Raw genomic sequence first — 19,043 nt, 5'->3', positions numbered from 1 at the left:
CAAATGCTGTCACCCAGAGAGAGGATGGCAGGTTTATGCTCCTTGGAGACACTGTCACTCCACGGGCGGGGCTTCAGCTATTATACTTACCTGCTATAGCACAGATTCCTGGACAACTGAGAAAGAAAACACGTCGCTTCAAAGCTTAGATCCTCAGTCATGATGGCAGCAGCCTGATTTAAGGAAGAGTGTAGGAGGATATTTCAGGTTCAGGAGGACATTTCGGGAGCAGAACGAGGCTTTCCTAAATTGAGGCTTTAAAATGATGACTCTACAAAGCAAGATTAGTTGCTTGCCAAACAGTATAAGCAGCAGGTAAAAACAGAACTAAGTAATCCCACAAGCAAGGGTCAGACCTAAGTTCTTCAGTCCTGTAAAAACCAGTCGTGATTTTGTAGAGACAACTAAACAACGCTCAGTAGGAGGAAGCTCCACAAATATTCCCATCATAAAGACAGGAAGCCGAATATATCAGTACACAAGACATAGCTGAAGATTTTTCAACAATATTTATGCATAAGTGATGAATGTTTGAAACATCCTGGCCTCCTCTGGAGGACCACAGCATCAGAAATGTATTTCCTCAGCAATTTCAGATATATCAACGGCATATCATTGAAAAATCTGAAAGCTTTGAATAATTGAAAGGCTGTGGACCTTGCCAATTTTCCCGCAATAGCACATAAGACCTGTTCCCTAGAACTTGCCGTGCACATGTTGAAGTTTAAGAGTACACTTGAAATACTAACATTTGCCCTGCAACATTGGAAATTGCCCTGATGTGCACAGAAAGCAAGGGAAGCCAACCCGGCTAAATAACGCCCCATCAGGCTAAACCCGACAGTGAGGGATGAGAAGGAAACAGCCATCTACAGTGCGACCAAATGGCATTTGCTTTGCAATAACAAGATCACAAATGCTCAGTTTGGCTTCCGCCATTGTCAGCCAGCTTCTGACCTCTTTGCAGACTTGCTTCAAACATGGAGGAAAAGTCTTTGACATTTGGGCAGCATTTGATCAACTGTAGCATCAAGGAGCCAATGTAAATTCGGAGTCAAAGGGAATTAGGAGGCGTGGAAGGGGGAGTGGAATAACAACTGTTTGGAGTCGTACCAAGCACAAAGGATGATTGTTGTGGCTATTGGACGTCAATCCTCTCAGGTCCAGGACGTCACTGCAGGATTTCCTTAGGTTATTGTCCTAGACTCACACATCTTCAGCTGCCTCATCAATGACCTTCCTTCCATCACATGTTCAAAGTGGGGATGTTCGCTGATGATTGCACTATATTCAGCACCAGTGTTAAATCCTCAAACAATGATGCCTTCCATGTCAGAAGTAAACAGGACTTGGACAATATGCAATCTGAGGCTCACATGTGGCAATTAACTTTCACGCCAAATAATTGTCAGGGAATGGCCACCTAAAACAAACCAGAACCTAACGATCACCATTTGAGTTTCAATTGTATTACCTTCGCTAACTCCCCCATTTGCAACATGCTGGGGGTTACCATTCACCAGATAGTGAACATGATTAACTATATAAATACTTTGGCTACAAGAGCAGGACAAGTGCCGAATACTGCGGCAAGCAACTCAACTAGCGACTCCCAAATATTTATCCAATGTCCGCAAGGGCAAATGCAGGAGTACAGTGAATTATTCTCTAGTTGTCCTGCAGCTTCCAAACCAATAAAGGAACTTGACACGGTTCAGTGAAAAAATAAAACAACCTGCATAATTGTTATCACATCAACAATCATTCACTCCCTGCACCACCAAGAAATAATGGCCGGAACATGTGCTATCTAAATGATGCACTGTAGAAATCAACAAGGCCCCTTGAAAAGCAGCTTCAAAACCCACGACTGCTGCCATTTAGAAGGACAAAGGCATATGAGACATGTGAACACCAACACCAGGAAGTTCAACACCAAGACCACTCAGCATCCTGTCATGTCAATATATTGTTAGTTCAGTATCAATGGGTGAGATATTGGAGCTACTTCGCTACCATCACAGTGGGTACACCGACACAAGTCGGACTCCAATGGTTCAAGAATGCAGCTCACTATCACCTTCTCAACGCAAATTATTGATGGACAATATATACTGGACTAGCCATTTACCCCCATATCCCATCAATGAACCTAACACCGGCTTCCTCCTTGAATGCTTGCAGCCCACTGGTGTTCATTGATTCATCAAGTATAAATTCTGGCGTCGCTATAGTCTCTTAATCTCACCCAGTGCAAGCACATGTGCTGCTGATTGTCAGTGTCAGATCAAGTGATTTGACTTCATCATCAGTGTTGCAATGTTATTTTCTTTCCCTCTTCTTCTTTCCTTCATTCCATTCCATTCTCTCTGGGATTCTGCCAGATTTTGGGAAATATTGGAAAATATGAAATCAGAACATGAGATCTGAGGTGCATCCAGTGGTCCATGGTCCCACGACCTGCACCTTGTGTTTCATCCCACAGAGCAGGCTGAGTGTTATTCGGGATTTCAGGAGTGTCATAAGGCAGGAACTTGCCGACATCCCAAATCCTGTTGGTGACATCGGATGCTGCAGGCCCTGCCACAAGCGCTCCCATGATACAGGGAACCATCTGCTCACTTATGCTCAACGGATGGAGATTTTCCTGGTCCCTGGTGGGTCGTTGCCCTTCCCTCCGATTATGGGGCCACATTTTCCTGTAAGAAAAGGAGGAAAAAATGCCAGTGTTGTACTCTGACGTCCTCGCCAGAGTTGAATATCTGGAGGTATGCGGGGATTGTGAGTGATGCGTGTGAAGTTTATATATGTGGATGATGCGTGAAAGTGCATTGAATAGGTGCGTGCTAACTTCAATCATCTCTCCATGTCACTGAATTCACAAACCTCTGGCAACATTCTAGGAAATTACCCAATCATTTTCAGTTAAATTATTCTTTTTTCCTTAGAATTGCAGACAATTTTGCAGCCTCTAACTAACTTTGTGTAAAGAATTACAATTTCTCCTTGATCTTTGTGACTTTTGCTTCTGGTTGCAAAGAGAGATATCATTTTTTTGTTTGTAAACATTCTTCTCAATTTGCCTTGTCAAATTCAAAAAAAATGTTTCTATTCCCAAGGCTGTAAAATTGAATTCCCTTGAAGTGGGCAAGGAGTTGGGATTTTTCAGAAAATAGCAAGACGTTTTATGCTCTTCTGCGAGCAAGCAGTGGGCTTGTGGGCTTATAAAGTGCAATACGTGTCCTGCCAGGTTTCTACCCACTCTCCACTAACAATTCTCACATTTAATGCGGGCCAGTGCAGGTGTCTATTTACCCACAGCCCTTTGGCAGTGACCACTTCATGCCCACTTATTTGCCAAGTCTCAGCATCGTTATATTCTCCATGGCGGAGGCGGGTAAGTGGTGGGGGCATGAGGCTCATGCCTGTTGTGCAGCCTTTTCATCTTATATGGAGTTCCTAAGATACTGGGGGTGTCTCCTTTGGTATTACCCAGGCGCCTTGGAGGCACCACTGCCAGGCCATTTCCTGCACCCAACAATTCCATAACCCCCTTAATGACGTACGTGAACCAGACATTGCCATTGCACCAGACATACCATTAGTCTGTCCGTTATTGGCTCCTCTTATTTTGATTTTGGCATTTGTCCAGGCAGTGCTCACTACTCCAAACTGGTGCTGTTGGAATGCCGATCTGACGGGCAATCATGTTCGTCAGCGGCTGTCTATGGCAGGATTGAGGATAAGGTCTGAAAGTAGGCTGAATCACTGTCCAACGAATGTTATCATGCAGGAGGACATTTGTTATCCAAGGGGACAAATTTTTTTAAAATCTTGCGTGAAATCCCATCATCTGAAAAATGATGCATTTGGCTTTTTTTTCTGCACATATGACTATCCGATATTTAATTAATTCCACGCACCTTTCCCGATGGCAGGAAGAAGGTCATTGGAGATTTGGGTCGCGACTCCAAACACACATCCCATGATATTGGGCTCGACTCGAGAAGGCACAAGGAAAATACCTTTTTCATTCCACTTGCACCATGTTAATCAGCTCATAGTGTTTCTGAAGGATTCTGATCACTAACGTCCTCAGTCAACTCGGGAACATTTCTATCTCGTCGGGCAGATTCCGGGAAATACCTGCAGAAATTCTGAGTATTTACTTCTACTATAAAGTGTCACGATTTGGTTAAAGAGCACTGCTTCCCAACTAGTCAAGGGGGGTGGAGACCAAGGAGTCAACTGAGGCCACAGGGAGCCAGATATCTGCCAGCAACAAGGCATCATTCCTGCCTTAAAGCCTGCTACAGTCAACTAATCATTTACTATTGTCTCTTTGGTCATGGGCAAGGCACTAGGTCACCTCCTAGTCAGAGAGGAAAAGGAGGAACAGAAGCAGCATGAAGAACGTTGTGTAACAGGTGGACAGCTCCATAGGTGGGAGAAAGGCAAAGCCGAGTTACTGCAAGAATGAGGCAACAGAGCTTCAGGCAATTCCCACTGAAAAGTGTGCACAGAAAAAGGGTCAATTACTAGGACATGTGTGACAAGCAATGCAGGAGGAGGCTACAATTCTACAGGAAGGTTGTGCCAGAACTGTGGGTCCTTCTCCAGAACGGCCGACAGGTAAAGACACCCTTGACAGAGGCTCTGTCAGTGACACTGAAGCTCAATGCCGCTTTTAACATTTTCAAACATGCCAATGCCAAGTTTCATGCCCGATGTGTGTGGCGTGTTCCAGTCTGCTATTGCCTGGGGTATCCAAACTGTGGCCGATGCCCTTTCTCACTTTGGTGGCACAATTCATTTCTTACGGCACTGAAACCACAACAAAGGCATTGAGGGTGACAGGGTTTGCGTCCATTGTTTAATTTCCACAGGTGTAGGGCACTGTTGAAAGCAGCCATATTGTGATATGTGGACCCACACAGTATGTAGTCTGTTATATCAAAAGAAAGACGACCCAACCTAAGATTATGCAGCTGCCCTGTGACAAAACGCGGTTCCTTCAGATCTTAGCTTGATATCGTATCAGCTTTCACAATTGGTGTATTCCTCATTAATCGTGGAGCCTTGAATATTTACACCAATCCCAAAGCTGCATGGAGGAATACCAAAGAAAATACTCGTAGGCAGGGGCTGCTCACACCTGACCGTCCTTTTTTGTCTCATTTTTAAACGTATTTAAGGCAGCTGCCAACTTAGGATAATCAATGCAATTTTAGGTTAAACACTTGGCCTAACATTTCTTTGCAATGAACATTTAAAGGCCGGTAGACAGCTCAGCAGTGAACAACATAAACTTACAAAAGGTTCACATTGTCATGAAACACTTACCAAGACTGAACTTAATCAAACATCTAGAGCCATTAAACTGGTTATGTGATTTCTCTCATTGCTCTATCATTTTAACATGTTAAACACTTGGATTTATCAGAAACCAGAACATATTGAATTGTATTAATGTCTTCTTTACTTAAAGAAAACTTTTTTTTTCATAAAATGTTTAAAAACATATGGAAAAACATTTCAAGTTGAATATTACGGAATGTGAAGTGGAATTTATCTTTTGCTCCATACTTGTTCCATAGGGAGTTGCCTCGATACAACTGCAATACATTTGATATTCGCAATATACATTCCATTCCTTGTATATACAGAGGGGGTTTCCACAGCTTCCAGCCGATTTCTGAACTCGGAATGAAAAGTCCTGGACAATGACCTGCACTCATGTTGATTTTGTGATGGCTCCAACAAGACTTAGTTTTTCCCTCAGCGCGTACTCCTGATCCTTGGAACCTGCCGGTCTGCAACACTCGGTCATGGAACATGCTCCTTTCAGCAATAATGGCACGTTTCAGCCAGAGCATCATTGGGGTGATGGTCCTTCAGCAACTGTTCATATTTAGCTCGAAATGTCTCCCTGCAAACAGTCCATATGTATAACGTTCTGCACCAGAGAGCTGCTTGGTATGAAACTCGACAAAAACCATAGCATAGCTTCCCAGAATTTCTTGAGAAAGGAACATTCCAGAACAGTGTATTCACAACTGCCACTTCCCCAGCACAGACACATCATGGACAACGAGCAGAGGGTGTGGTCTCTGTTCACACATTAAAAGTTCTGTTGGGGAGGGGCTTTCTCACAAAGTAGCCAAACAATGTCTTGCTGCTTGTTTGGAAGTTCTCACATTGAGCCGTTCTGTCAAATACCTTTGGCAATCTGATCAGGGCAGCATCCGACAGGATCCAGCACCTCCTTTTCCCATAGGGCCGTGAGGAAGTTATGTGGAGCATACTGCAACGTGAAAATAGGAGCAGGAACTTCGATCATTCAAGCCTGGGTGCTATTCAAAATGATCTCGGCTGATCCCCCATCTCAACGCCATTCTGCCAGCCTCACCAAATACCCCTTGACATGCAGAAACGATCTGAACTCCAGAGGTGAGTTGAAAGTTACTGCCCTTGATAATGAGGCAGCTTTTGGTTGAGTGTGGCATCAAGGAACCGTAGAAACTCAAGAGTCAATAAGAGTCACAGGATAACTCTCCACTGGCTTAGACATACCTGGCACAAAGTAACATAGTTGTAGTTCTTGTAGGTCAGTCAGTTCAGCTCCAGTACACCACCGCAGGAGTCCCTCAGAGTTGTGTCCCAGGCCCAATCATCTTCAGTTGCTCCATCAATGACCTCCATTCCATGGTTTTAGTGGGGATATTCACAGCTGCTTGCAAAATGTTGAGCAGCATTCGTGAGTCCTCAGTTGCTGAAGTTATTCATGCCCAAAAACAGCAAGAGCTGGACATTCCCAGTGTTGGGGTCACCGTGGTCAAATAACAATCATTTTGCACAACTACCAGGGGATGACAATCTCCGACAAGATATGATCATACCTGGCTATTAAAAGGTACTATTTTCGCGGCATAACATTCTATTGAAATCCTGGGAACTACCATTTACGATAAACCGATCTGAATGGATAATTTTAATAATATTGCTACAGGAGCAATGAAGTGACTAGGAATCGGGTGACGAATAACTCACCTGCTGACACCCAAAAGCCTGTTCAACATTTGCAACTCACAATTCAGCAGTGTGATGGAATAGTGTTCATGTGTCTGCATGAATACAGCTCCAAAAGCACACCTGAAGCTCAACAGCATCCAGGATAAAACAGCCTGCTTTATCTGCAGCCCTTTCAAAAGCATTCATTCCCTCCTCTGCTGACGAACTGTGGCAGCAATGTGTAGCATCTCCAAGATGCACTGCTGAAATTCACCACGGCTGATTATATAGCAGCTGTCAAAATGTACAGCAGCTACCATTTAGAAGGGGAATAATAGCAGTTACAAGGGGTGGCCTTTTCGGCCCAATCGTCCCTACCCATAGCCAGAATTCATTTCACTTGCAAAGGAACCGGAAGATGCCGGCGACGGGCTAGTGTGAAAAATGACGCCCGTGCGAACGCCAAATATTGGGCGGTCCCTTCAAAGCCGCTGGCTATTCCTTTCAAAATCAATCACTGGTTCTTTACTGTCGTTTTGTCAAAGTCCTGGAACTCCATGCCCACCAGCAATGTGAGTGCATCTACACCATAAGGACTGCAGCAATTCCACAAGACAGCTCATCACCAATTTCGAGATGGCAATTATGAATGGGCAATACATGCTGGCACAGCTAGTGTTCACACTTACCGTATATAAAACAAAAGCTAGAAAACTATCTATTACCTTCCTACATGAGTTCAATGAATTGGCCGCCACAGTTTTTTCTGTGTTATAGAATTCCACAGGTTCACCATCCACTGATTGAAGATGTTTCTGTCATCTCAGTCCTAAAATGTCTATCCCGTCTCATGAGACAGTGGCCATTTTCTTTTAGGATCACCAGCCAGAGGAAACCACTTCTGTGGAAATTCATCAAAAGCTTTCTGAATATCCAAATGCACAACATCCACTGGTTCTCCAATATCTATACTGATAGAGTTGCGTCCTAAACAAAAAGGGGCATGTAGATTTGTGAGGAATGATTTGTCGTTCATAAGTCCATGTTGACTTATCCTAATCAGGTTGATATTTTCTAATATCGTGCAATCACATACCTTATGATTGACTGCTGCCTTTTCACCCCTGCTGAATTTGGGCTCACCACTCGGAAATTCCCTGGTTTCTCTCTCTCTCTCTTTTAAATGTGTGGTGACATTTACCATTCAAATCTGCAGGGGTAGTGCCAGAGTTTCTTTTTTATTTTTAAATTGGAATAAAACAACAAACATTTCCATTATTTCCATGGTGAACTTCTTCAGTACTCTGGGATGTAGATTAACAGGCCCTGTCGATTATATCAGCTTTCAGTCCCATTACCCCCTCTGTCGCGGAAATCGGAGTGAACACTCAGACCCAGAAGGTTTTTTCTAGGAAGCCTTTTGTTATAATTGTGATATCACGCAGAGCCCAGCAGCATACAACGGAGCTAGCCAGCACTCTGACTAACTTCTCTTTTCACACATAGATATAGCAAAAGGTTTGTGACAGAAACCTGGGCAATTACAGTAGTTTCAAATGGCTTTAAAGGATAGCGATCAGTTTTAATGATTTAACGATTAGACAGGCCAATGTCAATGGTTTAGCAAATAGACAGGACAATGCCAATGGTTTAGCAAGTAGACAGGACAATGTCGATGGTTCAGCAAATGGATAGTGCTAAAAACAAGAAAACTGCGGATGCTGGAAATCCAAAACAAAAACCTGGAAAAACTCAGCAGGTCTGGCAGCATCGGCGGAGATGAAAAGAGTTGACGTTTCGAGTCCTCATGACCCTTCAACAGAACTTGAGTTCGAGTCCAAGAAAGAGTTGAAATATAGTGCTAATTGGTTACATAACCTGGGCAATGCACGCACAATAGTTTTTTTTTAGATTTTGCCACTGTATCTGACATTCAGAGGCCCTTAGTCTGGGAAGGTAGAACTGGCCGTTTGATTTGCTAATTTATGTGCTGGCTGTGTGACTGTTTGGGGACATTCTACAGTAATTTCATTATACATGGATTTTAAGTTTCTCTCACAAGTATATATGGATTTTATTCTTCCACACCATCCAGCACAATAATTTATTAATAATCATTTCCTTAAATTCATCCCTCTCACTGTTTCCACAGTTGTTTCTGGCAGGTTATGAGTATGTTCCTCCGTGAAGGCAGAACTAAATTAGATGTTTAAATGCTCCACCATTGCTCTGTTTTGCATTATAAATTGTGCCATTTTGGACTGTAAGGGAGTTGGGTCTGATTAGTTGTGATCAAAGCAGTTTCTTCTCCATAACCTTTTCGATGACAGATAGGTGGTAAGGCGATGTCCAGCTGAATGGAGCACTCTGCTGGAACATGACCAGTGACATTATTGGCTACAACGGGGGCATGAAGAAGAGGGAAATTAACTTAACTCAGGGATATCCTCGCCAACCCTAAATCGACAACGTTCTAAGCACATGAAACGAGATGAGTATTCGTTGACTCCACAGGAGGAAAGGTACGTTTACCCACTGACATACTTTCACTAGCCAGAGTTACCAGTAGAAGATCCTATGCACTGTAACAATCTACAGTGAACCTACATAATATCCATTCAGGAGATTCACTCAGGAATGCAGAATATTTCATTTTTTAAGTGAAACAGAGTCACATCAATTTAATAGATCCTGGATTTACCCTTCATACACTATTACTTTATTCTTTTTAGAGCTCACAATTTGTCTTCTTGGAGCTGAGAATAATAGGAAACCTTGTGTAACTTCAACACAGTATTGAAACAGATATATGCATCATGAATGAAAAGGAGAATATTTGCGGGGTTGGGGTGGGTGGAATCAGCAGGTCTGGTAGCAGCTGTGGAGAGGGATAGCGAGTTATTGTTTCGAGTCTGTGCAACTCTATCACAGAGCTAAATGGAAGTGGCATTGTGAAGTATGTTATACTGTTTAAGAGGGGGCGAAGCATTCGGAAAAGTATATTACATGCTGTCAGAAAGGGCGATCGACGGTTTTTACTCACTGAAAGTAAAGGAAGAGAGATACATTCCCAAGCCAGGATGTTGTTTAGATTGGAGAGGAACTTCCCGCTGGTGGTGCTGCCATGTTCCTCCTGCCCGTGTCATTCTAACTGGTAGGGGCTGTGAGTTTGGAAGGTGCAGCCTCAGTTGCCTTTATGAGTTCCTACTGATCATCTTGTAGATGGTGCACACTGCTGCCAATATGCACTGGTGGTGCAGGGAGTGAATGTTCGCATGAGTGTTGCCAATGACGCGGGCTGCTTTATCCTGGATGATATCAAGCTACTTGACTGTTGTTGGAAATGCTCTCTCCCAAGAAATTTTAGAGTATTCCATCAGATTCATGATTCACACCTTAATTTTTGACTGGCTTTCATCAGTTACTTACTGAAAGATTCCTTGTCTCTGATCCGCTCTTGTGGTCGTAGCATTTATATGGCTAGACCAGTTCGGCTTCTGGTCAGTGATAAGCCCCATGTTGCTGATTCTGGTTGATTAAGCGATGTTAATGCCACTGAAAATCTAGAGCTGATGGATGGATTATCTCTGGTTGAAGATGGTCATTGCCTCGCACTTGTGGAGTGAATGTTACATGGTAAATGGCAGTTTGTGAATATGTAGTTCAGATCTTGCTGCATTTGGTCATAGACTTCTTCAGTGTGAGAGGGGACACGACTGTTGCTGAATATTGTGCACTTATCAATGAATATCCACATTTCTGACCTCATGATGGAATGACCATCATTGAAGAAGCAGCTGAGGGTGGTTGGGCTGAGGACAGAACCTTGAGGAACTCCTGCTGCAAATTCTTGGAGGTGAGATGACTGGCCTCCAACAACCACAACGATCTTACTTTGTGCTAGATATGACTCCAACTACTGAAGTTATTTCTTCCTGATTCACATTTACACCAGTTTGGCTAGGGCGCATTGATGCCACACTCACCAAATGCGGCCTTGATTTCAAAGGCAGTCACCCTCAACTTATCATGAACGTACAGGTCCTTCGACCAAAGTCTCAAATGAGCTCAAGGGTGGAGTGCCCCTGAAGGAACCAAAAATGGGCCTGAGAGATTAGATTTATGGTCAGCATGTGCGACTTGATAGCAACGTTGTGGGCAACTTCCTTGGTTTAGTGATGGTCGAGGCTGTACTGATGGGTGGGCAATTGGCCACGTGGGATGTATCCTTATTTTCTGTACAGAGCTGCTTGGTCAATATTAAAGATAGCCAGGCAGATGTCATTGTTTGTAGTTGTACTGTAATAGCTTGGCAAGGGGTTTGATTGTGTTTGTGCCTGTATAGGTATGTGTGCTGTGTGTGAGTGTGCGTCTGATTGTATGTGTGTGTAGGTGGGTGGGTGTGGTTGTGCGTGTGTGTGTGTTTGTGGTTGTAGGTGTGAGAGAGAGAGAGTAAGAATGTTTTGAATTGATTACTTAAGTGGTATGGGCTTCACACTGGCAAGGCCAACATTTATTTCCAATCCCTAATTGTCTTTGAAAAGAATTTGTATCTTTGTTTGCCTCTGTGTGCGCGCATGTGTGTGAGTACATATGTGTTTGTCGATGTGTGTGGCTGTGTTCCCCGTATGTTCTGTTTTGTGTGTGTGCAAGCGTTTGTGTGTGTTTGTGTGAGAGAGAAAAACTATGCATATTAATTTATGAATATGTTTCAGTGTGCATTTGTGAGTGAGTACCTCTGTGTGTGGGTGTGTCTAGGCATATGCATGAGAGAAATGCTGTATGCATTTGTGTGTGTTTGTTTTTTACCTGCATTTGTGTTTGTGTTTCTGAGCCTTTACTTTAATGCAAGTGTTCCTGTGTGTGAGAATGTGAGTTATCCAGTGTGTTTTGCCTGTGTCTGAGAGGGAGAAATAGAGAGAGAGCGAGAGAGGGGGGAAAGAGATGGACTACTTGTGTGCGTGTGTATTCTGGTGCATGAGTCTGTGTGTGTTAGTCTGTTTGTTTCCCTATACATGCACATGCATTTTTGTTTGTGTGTGTGATTGTGTTGGTGCATGCCCATGTGAGTGTGCGCATGTGTGTGTGTGAGTTTGTGCTAGTCTGTTTAACTAATTGTAGTGTGCATGTGAGTGTGCCTGAGTGAGTGTGTGCTTCTGTGCGTGCATAGATGTGTGCGACTGCATGTGGGTGTATGTTAGTTAGTGCCTACTGTTTTGTATATGTACGATCGTGGTTGTGCACGTGAGTGAGTATCTGTTTCCGTCTGTGTATGTGTGTGTAGCTGTGCGTGTGTGTGTGCATGCTTCTGTGTTTGTATATATTTGTGTTACTGTTTGTGTGTTTCTATTTGCTTGCCTGTCAGTTAATTAATTATTATTCATTCATTAAGAGAATCAGGCATCCACCTTGTCCTAACTTTCGCTCCATCCTAAATGTTATGTATCCTTTAAAATCCAAATGATATCATCCTGCACCCACGTCTCTGCAATTGCTATCAGATTGTATTTACCTATTTCTGTTTCTGTTATCAACCCGTTTGTCTTGTTTTCTATTATATGTCCGTTTAGATGCAGAGTCTTTTGTTTTGGAGCGCCAAACTGCACCTCCCAATTAACCCTTAATTTGTATTTCCTGCCTCTTCTTTTCAAGTTCTGATTACAATTTCCCAACTTAGTAAGTCTCTTGCTTGCCTACCGCACTGCTCAAGAATAGTTTGGCACTGTTCAGAAGATGACTCACTTTCCTCGCTTTCTTTTTCTTCCTTTCAAGCTCATGCAATGTCTTAAAGAGGCATATGAGCAGAAAGTAAAATAGGAGAACGACTTGTATGGCGAACATCAGACCTGGCTGCATAATAAACAACCTTGCGCACACATTTACCAGAAAGCCAACCAGGCGAATCTGAATAATCTGAAGAGAGAAACAATAACCTCTGATGATTCACCGACTGCGCTACAGATATCAAGATGGAACATAATGAATCTGAATACGACACAAACCCGTTTGAGTTGACAAAATTGTTAAGGGGATTGATGAAATCAGGACAGTGATTATTTTTGAGAACACGTGATGAAAGCAACGAGAACATGGTGAAGATATAGGGTAATGTGAATAATGTGTTTAATGGAGTCAAAGATTTGAGGGGAGATTTAGTCTAAAGCGTTAATGCATTTAGGCAAATAGAGAGTCTATAATATTAGTGGCATAGGTTCACAAGATATCCGAATGAACTGAAAGATTGTTCTATGTGAAGCCTCGTGCGAAGCCTTGGACTGTACATATTTAACAGCATTTTCAATAAAATGCAACTTTTCCCAACAGCCGAGAATTCATCGATGTCCATCGGCCCTGACTAATGATAACCCCATCCAAAACAAACAAGGTTTATAACAGAGACACCATAGCCATATGCAAAGAGGGATTAACGATTATAGTGAGCATCTCTGCTATTTCCACCATTCCTTCCATTAACAATATCATGCATTGTTTCCAGGACAGGTAAACGTTACACTTTATCGTGTTATAAAAGTAGTATTGGAGAAAGAGGTGAACTAAACATGTTTGTTCATTGGCTTTAACTAATGTCAGTCCCCATGGATATCATATGAGCCACTGGAGTGTCTCCTCCTTCTATAAATAAGGGATTCCTTTCTTTGTTTCATCCCATAGTGTCAGTGGGAGCTTCACCTCCGACAATAACAGGGATCAGCTGCTCCAGTGAGAGGAACAGGAGAGATCAGAATCTGAGAACAATAGTTTGGAATATTACAACAATGGATCAAAATCTGGGAACAAGAGATTGGAATATTACAAGAATGGATCATAATCTGAGTACACTAGACTGGAATGTCCAATTAACGGACAGGAGCATATTCGGTTTGATTTCCTCAAGTTCTTTCGATATTTCGTGGACGACCTTATCTGTGAGGATAGAACATACTGTGTACTTAATTCAGCAATTTTACTATCCCATCCTGGCTGTTGTTGGTGCCCCTGGTAAGTCTTGCGACCTGTTACTTTTATGGTTCAGGAAAACACTTTTGCCCAAATTACTGTTCTTTTAATTTACTATTTGGCACAAATTAAACCATTATCTCCACTTCAGGTCATTAATTAATTCTGCTGTCCTTCTACTCCACGCTCGTTGGCTGATACCATGTGCTGCTAAGGATGTCCACGCTCCATGTGACCTGAGCTGATTTAGGACCCTATATTCTCTCATCACCAATCCTGCTCACTAGCACCTCAATCACATCACCCAACAGCACCTCTCCATCAGCCTTAGGCCAGCCACTGAATACATACTCAATGGTGCCTATCAGAATTCCAGACTACATGATTCCAAAATTATCCTCGCCAGACAATTTATGTTGCAAACCTTATCTGTAACAAAACTTCATAAACGTCTGCTCAAAAAAGCTCTGCTGACACTTTCCTAACTCCGTATAAATCGCGATCACAGCAGCATCCACGTGCTCATCCATCTGTATTAAATCGTGTTGTGGCAGCAGTGCGATTGTAATCTTTGATTCTCGTGTTCGAATCACTGTATGGCCTCCTTCCGATTAGCTGTATGTTTCCTATGATCTGAAAATTAGTCCCTCTTCCTTATTAATTCAGTTACGCGATTTGACAGTTAGTCGAGCGGCATGGGATGTTTGTTGCTGGACATTGTTTTCTGAGCCACTGTATATATTTAATGAGTAGAAATGATTTAGTGACCCAACTCTGACCGGATTATGGGGCTGTTGTTAGCGTGCAACTGGGCCTGTATACTGACCAACAAATGGAGCAGAGGTTGCAGAGAGGGCTAGCGCTTTGAAGAGGTAGGACTCTTTCCTACAATCCCCGTTTTTTTCTATAAACAATTTAACAACTAATCATTAACCAAGGAGCAGTCTGTGAGGCATCTATGATTCGACAAGCAGGTGGTCACAGAGCTGTGTCATGTCCTTCATCATGACCGGGAGCCTGACACGAGAGTGAGGACGAGACTTTCATTGACTTTTAAGGAAATTGTTTCATTGAACGTCCTTGGATGCTGAAACTTCTAGACAGGAGCGAGTGACATATCCATCATCTACTAGTATTCCGTCCATCGGTGCATCCACTCAGTGATGGAGACCATATTTGCGAGTGAGGTGAATCCATCGTTTTCTGCCTCAGCAGAGAGAAGCAGAATGAGAGGTCTCATTTTTTTTACCAGGACAGCAGGATTCCCAATGGTGTACGTGACTCTACTGGAACACCATGTCAAAGGGGCGAGGTAATGGAACTGCCAGCACCCTCAGTCAATTGACATAGAGTTGCCTTGTGACCATGTACAATACATCAGTCTGGCGATTGCCCACTATCCTCATCAAAGCAATGATTTATTCATTATGAAGCAGTCAGACATTCTCATGATCTTCACGCCACCCCACGGGGATCCAGGAAAATGCTGCGCCCTCAATCAATGTTTCAGGAAACCAACCTCTGTCAACTTCTCCAATGCCAACCAAACAAACATAATTAACAAATGTCCAGTGAAGCCAATGGAGCCCCGAAGAACTTTGTGAGGAAGACTATCAGTGTGATGAACAATGAACCTGATTCCTGGAGCGCTTGGAGTGAACCCTTCAGTACATGCAGGAACCGCTGTTCAAGTCCATGGCGTTCTGTAGCATAATCACCATGATGAATTCACATTCATTGTCACCAGGAATCCGAACAAGACCTCAGGTGGATGGCGAGGCGGGGAGCCTATTTCCTGCCAGCCTTCAACCCGGAGAGGCTGTCAGAGAGTGGAAGATAAGATCACGAATCCCATACAGCAAAATACCTTTCCGAACATGGCTTCACCATTCTTCTCTGTTTCAAAATCTGCTGTCCTGACCTGGCCTAATTTACACTTGTGTCCATACCCTCAGCAAAGTGGTTGACAGTCAAATGGCCGAGCAAGCCTTTCAGTTGTATGTAAGCGCTTTCGGCTCGAAAAGGAATGACATTGAATGGGTCACTGGACATTGGCCAAGGCATTGGAAAGGACAGTCTCAATCTCAATCACAGCAATGCCTTCTTCCAAATATCGTGAGGATGGAAGACACGAGGCCTGCAAACAATTGAGAGAGCTGCCACACAGGTATGGTAACTGTGGGTATTGTCCCTCCATTCGATCAATCACAGTTCATGAAATGTAATGCGGAGGCTCTAATAAGTAAACATCTTAGTGAGGCAATCCCAGAGGTGGAGCATTTCTGAATGGAGTCTGGATTGTGTGCGGAATCATTTGTAAATACCTCTCTGTAATAGAGTTAATGGTTTCCATTACGAAATCTATCAGTTCCGCTGATACATTACAACACAGCAGCCAAGCAGAGGCCTGTCACCATCAGGCTCACAGAATAACTCATTTTAGATAATTACCCACACACCGGCATCATCATCCTTGGGTAGGTTCTGCCCCACCTACAGTACAGGCCCTGCAAAGATGGCGGCACTGTCAGGAACAGGCTGACCTAGAAGACCGCAACTATCGACTCCAGAACCATGAAGTCTCATAGCATCAGGTCAAACATGGGCAAGCAAACCTTGAGCTGACGGCCACGTATCGCCACCACCCCTTTACCACCCAGCAGACAGCTGATGTACCAGTACTTATCAAAATGTGAACTACACTTGGATGAAAGACTGAGAATTGAAAGGTTACAAAATGTACTCTGGTAGGGTATTCCAAGTTCCATCAGTAGCATCATTACTGACCGAGCTGTCTAAATACTGAAAAAACATAACCACTAGGCTCGGTCAGGAGATGAGGAACTCAACAAGAGGGAAACGTGTAATTGACCACCAACCTCACAAGCTTACCTCTCGCAGATGTATCTGGCCATGACGGTATCAGAAAGAATGGTTAGAAAACAGACCATGTGGGACGAAATACCATCCTCACAATGTGGGCAGCCTCCATTAGGTTTTGTGGCACTACCAGCATGCTATGTTGGGACCGAGTTCAAACAAACCAATTTGATCAAATATTGGCATAGGGCCGTCATCAGAAGCAGAGTAATGTAAAGGCATAATGCGAAACTTCACCGCTGAATAGATCCCGCAGACTACTAATACCATCGAGCCAGGGTATAACCTGGTTAAAATATGTTTGCAGGAGGCCGTGTTTGGATCGGCACCAGGCATATCTAAAAGTTAGGTGTAAACCTGCTGAAGGAACCGCACAGGACGACTTGCATGCCGAACAGCTAAAGTAGCAAGTCAAAAGCAGAGCTAATCGATCCCACAACCATCGATTCATATCCAAGCCCTCCAGTCCTGCCACACCCATTCGTGAATGGCTGTGGACCACTGTACAACTCACTGGAGCAGGAAAATCCAAACATAGCCTCCACCTCAATGATGGTAGAGCTCAGCACATCAATGCAAAATATAATGCTGAAGGACTTGCTAGCACCATCAGCCAGATGTGCCGAGTGTATGATCAACCTTGGCACTTTTCTAAGATTCGCGGCATTAGATTGTCCAGGCTTCAGCCAACTTGATTCACTCCACGCAGTATCAAACATGATAAGGCTGATAAAGATAAGCAAAAATGCGCTTCATAATCAGCTGCGCAAGAGCCAATCTTGGTTGGGGTGGTGTGGTAATGATTTTGATGGAATAGTCATTAAGAGGACCATACAAATTCACTAGGGAGCTGGGCTCAAATTACACCACCTTTGGGAATGTTAATTTGGCTAATAAGGCCGGAAGTGAAAGACAGTCTCAGCAATAGTTAGCATGAAACTATCAAGAATTGTATGTAAAAGCCAACTGTTCATTCATCGCCTTGAGTGAAGAACATCTACCGTCCTGATCTGGGCTGAATATGATTCCCGAAATACAGCAATATGGTTCACTCTTAAATGCCCTCGGCGATTGCCATGTAAGGGCAATAATTGAATGTAATCAAATGCTTGGCCAGAGAGGAAGCCATTACACTAACACATTAAACAGAAAAGGTGTTGCAGTACAGCTATAACACTGAGATCCAAACAGCAAAGTAACAAATTGCCCAAATATGATTATGTACACAAATAGAACGACAAAACTAAACGGGCCATTTTCCGTCACATCAGTGTATTCTCGATCATCATTAAAGTGATGGAGAGGGGTCACCAAAAGTGATATCAAGGAAAGTTGCTTAGTAATAAACTGCTCACTGACACTCTGCTGATTTCTGCCTCGTTCAGTCAGCTCCTGGCCTTATTTCTGCCTTGGTTCAAAAAGGGCAAAAGAGCTGAACTCTTAAGTGATAAGTGATCGTTACTGTGATCTCAAGTGATCGTTACTGCCCTTGGCATCTAGGAAGAGTTTGACCGAATGTGGTATCTAGGATACTGGAGTCAATGGGAATCAGGAAAAAAAAACTAACTGCTGGTTGGAGTCATGCCAGCAGAAAAAAATAAACGGTGGCTATGGTTGCTGGAGGTCAGTCATGTCAGCTCCCTGGCGTCAATGAGAAGTTCCTCTGGGTAGTGTACTAGGCGAAACCAACTTCAGCTGCTTCATCAATATCCTATCTTCCAACGTAATGTCAAGAAGGAGGGATGTTCGCTGATACGTGTGCAATACATTGCACAATCCACGACTCATCAGGTAGTGAGGCACTTCTTGTACAAATTCAGGAAGACTGAACCATATGCTGGCTTGGCCTCAGAAGTGGGAAAGCATTCATGCCAAGCAACAGCCAGGCAACGATGATCATCAGCAGTAGAGAATCTAACAATGCACCTTTGACAAGCTTTTGCCTGTGATTATGTGATTGTTTGAATGTGTGCATGTGTGTGTTTTTATGTACATGTGGTATTGTGTTCGCATACGTGCATATGTTTTTTTGTAAGCATATGCGTGTTTGCGAGAGACATATATAATTATTTAAACAAAATAGTCATTTTTATGGGGTGTGGACTTTGCTGGCTAGGCCAGCGTGTATTGCTCAACCTTAATTGTTCTTGATAAATTGGTGTCCGTCCCTGTGCCAGTGTTCCAATAACAAATAC

Source organism: Carcharodon carcharias, chromosome 18, assembly GCF_017639515.1.
Source record: "Carcharodon carcharias isolate sCarCar2 chromosome 18, sCarCar2.pri, whole genome shotgun sequence".
NCBI classification, from domain to species: domain Eukaryota; kingdom Metazoa; phylum Chordata; class Chondrichthyes; order Lamniformes; family Lamnidae; genus Carcharodon; species Carcharodon carcharias.
The sequence above is the reverse complement of the archived record's forward strand: the minus strand, read 5'-3'. Positions refer to the sequence as shown.